We start from the raw sequence: 6000 nt of genomic DNA, 5'->3' as shown, positions 1-6000 counted from the left end.
CTGATTGTGAGTTTAAAGAATGGTGTTATTTTGCTATACTATTCACCTATCTTTAAAAAGGGAAAATATTTTTCACTAGTCCATTGAATGTATTCCTGTTTTAGCCAAGGCTATGACTTATATTTTAAGCTATGTTCCAGCTTGTTCAGCATGTGCTCTCTGCATGATCATCTGTATAAACATACGGATGATCATGTAGAGGGTCATCTTTGTGAAAAAACATAAGGACAGTTATTTACAAAGGCTGATGTTAAAGTGCATATTTCAGTAATCTATAGCATGCAATTAGATTTCAACATTTCCAAAATAGTTGACAGAAAGATGAATTTTGATATGGGTTAGCATACAGTGCTCCTTAGCTTGTTCTGTAATCTTGGTAATGTGTATTGTTGTAGATATTTATATTGTTGTATGATGTTCATATTCTATACGCAGTAAAAGTTTTTAAACAATTGTTTGTAAAGGTATAGTAACTGATCAATTTAATTTTGGAAGTACTAGCTTATTGCGCGTTATTCAAAATGATAGAGACAATCTGAGGCCGCGTACACACGCGGGGACTGTCTGCCCAAACTAAGTTCGTCAAACAGTCCGCTCAAACTTTTGAATGAACGAACACGCCCACACACAGCACTTTTTGAGCGGACAAATACGGCAAACTTTGTTCGTCGTACTAAGTCCGCGCAACTTTTGAAATGAACGGACTCGCCCACACACGAGGCAACAGTCCGCTCATTTCGAGCACGTGTGCAGGTAGGCGGGGCCCGCGACGGAGACGTCGCGGACTCCGCCGCCTGGAATGTACTTAAAGGGGAACCCCAACGCCGAAAAAAATCGGCGTGGGGTCCCCCCAAAGTCCACAACAGACCCTTGTCCGAGCACGCTACCCGGCCGGCCAGGAAAGGGGGGCGAGCGAGCCCCCCCTCCCGAGCCGTACCAGGCCGCGTGCCCTCAGCATGGGGGGTGCCTTGGGGAAGGGGGGGCCGCGCGGCCCCCCCACCCCAAAGCACCTTGTCCCCATGTTGATGAGGACAAGGGCCTCTTCCCGACAACCCTGGCCGTTGGTTGTCTGCGGCGACAGAAGACCGGGCCACCGCCTGCAAAAGAGCTATAAGAAGGCGCGGTGGCCCGGCAGAAGAACCGAAGAGGGGGACAAGACCCCCGAAGTCGGGAGAAGAGGCCGGCGGCGGGGAGGAAGAAAGCCGGACTCCTCCGCTAGCAAAAGAGCTACAAGAAGATAGCGGAGGAGTCCGGCGAGAAGACCCCCGAAGACGGAAGACCCCCGGAGCTGTGCAATAAAATATTTTATCTCGTGTGTTGTGTTTTTTTTTGGGTACTTTTATTTTACAGGTGAATGGGTAGGGGTACATTGTACCCCATACTCATTCACATAGGGTGGGGGGGCCGGTATCCGGGGGCCCCCTTATTAAAGGGGGCTCCCGGATTCCGATAAGCCCCCCGCCCGCAGACCCCGACAACCAACGGCCAGGGTTGTCGGGAAGAGGCCCTTGTCCTCATCAACATGGGGACAAGGTGCTTTGGGGTGGGGGGGCCGCGCGGCCCCCCCTTCCCCAAGGCACCCCCCATGTTGAGGGCACGTGGCCTGGTACGGCTCGGGAGGGGGGGCGCGCTCGCTCGCCCTCCTTTCCTGGCCGGCCGGGTAGCGTGCTCGGACAAGGGTCTGTTGTGGACTTTGGGGGGACCCCCACGCCGATTTTTTTCGGCGTTGGGGTTCCCCTTTAAGTCCATACCAGGCGGCGGGGCCCGCAACGTCTCCTTCGCGGGCCCCGCCTACCTGGAGACGCGCTCGAAATTAGCAGACTTTCCTCCGAGCGGGAACAGTTTGCTCATTTCGAAAGTGGCCTACACACGGGCGGACTGTCCGCTCAAACCAAGTTTCAGCGGACAGTTTTTCGGAATTTCCGAAAAACTTTGTTCGTCAAACTGTCCGCTGAAACTGTCCGCTGAAGCCCCACACACGAGCGGACTGTCCGCTGAAACACTGTTCAGTGGACAAAGTTGAGCGAACAGTCCGCCCGTGTGTACGCGGCCTGACAGTTCAGCGATCCTTCTTATATCTCACGCAAACAAATATCCTATTTTTGCTTTTGACCAGAAGTGGTATAAAATAAAATAAAGCCCATTCTTAGGCTTCCATTCTGGCACACCATGTAAGCATGGATGAAGGGTGCTCCCCACCATGCTGACACCAGCATGAACAGTCTGCAAATAATGGTCTCCCTTCTCAGTGTACCAATGGCTAAAGCTTATAGCTTCACAGTTCTTATCCACGGTGTCTTGAAGTTGTGGCCTGTTTTAAAAAGATGTTTCTATTTAAAAAAAAAAAAAAAAGTGTAGGATTAAAGTTTGGGAAGCAGCTCTCCCCCACATCTGCATTTGAGAGCATCACATTCTCAAATGACCAGTTGACAGAATTACATTCCAAAATAACCTTTCACCAGCTTAGGAGCCAGGGCTTTTGCAACCTTTTTATCCTCAGTTGGGGCTTTTAGGTAGCATGAAAATCAGCAACCTCTCCAAGGCACTACAATTGCCAAAGTACCAGCATCAGACACTGGTATCATTTTATGGCTCAAAGCAACATCCAATACTGAAGGACACGTGTTGATCTTATGGATTTTTTTAAGAATGGGTATCAATAGGTCCATTAATTTTCTAATTGCATAGGTCTTACCCAAATATACTCTGACATTTTGTTTAAATAAAAAATAACATTCATATTTTCATTCCAGTGAATGCTTGGCACAGAGTGAGGATGATTGCAAATTATTCCTGGCAGCGTCAGTTTATTAAAATAGGTAACTTGCCATGCTTCTAATTGCCTTGTGGCCACAAATATCTACAGTACAATAAGTATAGAACCTCAATTAAAGCATTTAAATGTAGTTTATGGTGGAGTTCACTTACCTTATCTGCGTCCAAAACTTCCATGCATGAGAAAAACTTGAATTTGTTGGGATAATCTTCTCACTTGTGATGTATGACACTGGTGGGTTTCGTAGTTTTATCAAAGAACAATTGGTATCCATGTCAAATGTGCCAGCCTATCAAATGAATTAGACCACAATACCGGTGTTTATTCAGTTTAAAAACTTTTGGCTTCAATTGTTTTGCAGTTTGTGTCATGGAGCAATTCCCCAACATGTATATCGAGCTTAAAGTGTTACTAAACCCAGGACCCTGCATTCACTATATCTGGTCTTCTACAGTACAAAGAACATGGAAATGCAATAGTTTTAGTAAATATAGACTGCTAAATACCCTTTCTCATCAGCAGTATATCGCAGTCTTGTGACATCTATCAGTGCCTGATTAAAGCTTGTAGAAGGAGTTTTCATTTTCCGCTGACTGTTCTATATGGCTGCAAGACCCCTGACCCTCTGTCTGGACAGTGCTGATTGGCTCTGTGCTGATCACATGCACCCTTTCGAGATAAAAAAAACTCTAGCAATGCACACCAAACTGAACGTGTGCAGCTTGCTCCCAAGGCTCTGTTGTATCAGGAGATGGTTTGAGGATAGTGGAAGTAGGGGCGGATCAGAGAAGACAGAATCAAAAAGCCTTTTTGCACAATATAGTGGACTATCCCCTTAGGTTCCACAGTGAGTATAACAAGTATACTTTGCTGCATATACAGACTGATTTTACTGTTGTAGGTTTAGTAACACTTTACAAAAAGCTCAAGATGTCACTACGGGTGATGCAGATGGGGTAAATGCAATGATTTCATGAACTTAGGGAGTCTACCCATAATTATACTTCACCTTTATATGCCAACTTTAAAATATGTGCAGAGTAAAGCAGCAGTTTTCTTTGCATCTTATTATTATGCTAGCAATTTATCTGTGGTTAGAAACTCTAAAGCCGTGTACACACGAGAGGAATTTCCAACAGAAAAAGTCCAACGGGAGCTTTTCATCGTATATTCCGATAGTGTTATGCCTCATTGGAATTTTACGTCGAAAATTCTGACGGACCTAGAAAGAGAACATGTTCTAAACTTTTACGACGGAATCAATTCCTATTGGCAAAACCGCTCGTCTGTATGCTGTTCCGATGTACCAAAAACAACGCATGCTCTGAAGCAAGTACGAGACAGAAACTATTGGCTACTGGCTATTGAACTTCCTTTTTTCTAGTCCTGTCATATGTGTTGTACGTCACTGCGTTCATGAATTTGGTGTGATCCTGTGTACGCAAGACAGCTTGATTGGAAAAACCTTCAGATTTTATTCCGGTGAGAAAACCGGTCTGGTGTACAGGGCATAAGGCCCCTTTCACACTGAGGTGCTTCTAAACTGCCAGTAAAACTCTGAGCGCTTTTGAAGAGCTTTTCAGGAGCCTTTAAATAGCTTTTCAGGAGCTTTTGAAGAGTTTTACATTCATTTCAATGGAAAGGGGTGTATTTTCATCACCCTGCCAGCGCACTGCTCCAGTGTGAAATCAATAAGGCTACTTTCAGATTGGGACGTTGTGGGCGTCTATATTTAGCACCACTTTACCGTCGGTTTTATCACCCGCTAGCGGACGAAAAAGGGTTAAAACCGCCCGCATAGCACCACTAGAGCGGCGCTATGCTGGCGGTTTAGCTGCGCTACCCCATTGTTTACAATGGGAAGGGGGCACTTTAGGAGCAGGGAATACACCGCTCCTACAGCACTCTAAAGATGCGGCTTGCAGGACTTTTTGTACCATCCTGCAAGCTCACAGCTCCAGTGTGAAAGTGCCCGGGCTTTCACACTTGAGACACAGGAGAAGTGCTTTACAGGTGCTATACAGGCACTATTTTTAGAGCTGTAACGCCTGTAAAGTGCCTCAGTGTGAAAGTAGCCTAATTGATTTGAATGGAAATAGGTTTTTGTGAGCTTTTCAGGTGCTTTTTTAGCATAAAAGAGCCTGAAAAGCGCCTCAGTGTCAAAGAGTTCTAAAACCCCTTTCACACTGGGGCACTTTGCAGGCACTACAGCGCTAAAAATAGTGCCTGCAAAGTGCCCTGAAAGAGTCGCTGCTGTCTCTCCAATGTGAAAGCCCCGAGGGCTTTCACACTGGAGCAGTGCGCTGTGAGGACGCTAAAAAAAGTCCTGCTAGTGGCATCTTTGGAACGGTGAAGGATACACTGCTCCTAAACCGCTTCTGCCCAATGAAATCAATGGGGCAGCGTGGCTATACCGCTGGCATAGTGCTACTGCAGCAGCACTTTGTGGTGGTTTTAACCCCTTTGCAGCCTTTTTTTAACCCTTTCTCGGCCGCTAGCAGCGGTAAAAGCGCCCACGAAATTGACGGTAAAACGCTGCTATAAATAGCGGCGCTTTACCGCCGATGCACCCCCCGCTCCAGTGTGGGTGGGGGCCTAAGGCTGGGTTCACAATGGAGAACACAGCGGCTCACAGCAGGAGTCCGATGTATCTCCAATCAACATTTCACATCCGATTTCAGTCCGAATTTTTCAGGCCAAAAGACGAACAGGGCTCCTGTGCAATTTGCACCGGAGCCACTGCAGAGATGTGTGAATCTTCTGCTATGCGAATTGGAATGCGGGGAATCCCACATCCAATTTACAATAGTGTGAACCCAGTTTAAGGACTATAAAAATGTGCAAAAGGTATAAAAGTGTAATTTATTGAATTAAAAAAATATTATTTATTGCCTTAAGAGCTGTATTGGGCAACACGGGGTATTTGTAGACATGACTGGGGCTTGTTTAAATTTTTCTCTAGGGTACTGCTATCCTCTGCTTCAACTGTCATTCCTACTAGCCACCTAATGTAAAAATACTTAATGCAATCAACTAAGGTTTCTTTTTGTAGTTTCCTGTAAATTATTGAACTTCAGTCAAAACATAAAGCTTTAGTTCTAATTACACAAGACAGGATACACCATAATTCAACCAGAGCCTGAGAAAGCATACCCAGCCGGTTTCAGATGTTAACAAACAGGAGGATGCAAGAAAAATGAGTTACGCAATATATTTCAAATGTG

The sequence above is a fragment of the Lithobates pipiens genome, unplaced genomic scaffold, assembly GCF_037356315.1.
Source record: "Lithobates pipiens isolate NorthernLeopardFrog02 unplaced genomic scaffold, aLitPip1_a1.2 Scaffold_8, whole genome shotgun sequence".
NCBI lineage: Eukaryota > Metazoa > Chordata > Amphibia > Anura > Ranidae > Lithobates > Lithobates pipiens.
The sequence above is the reverse complement of the archived record's forward strand: the minus strand, read 5'-3'. Positions refer to the sequence as shown.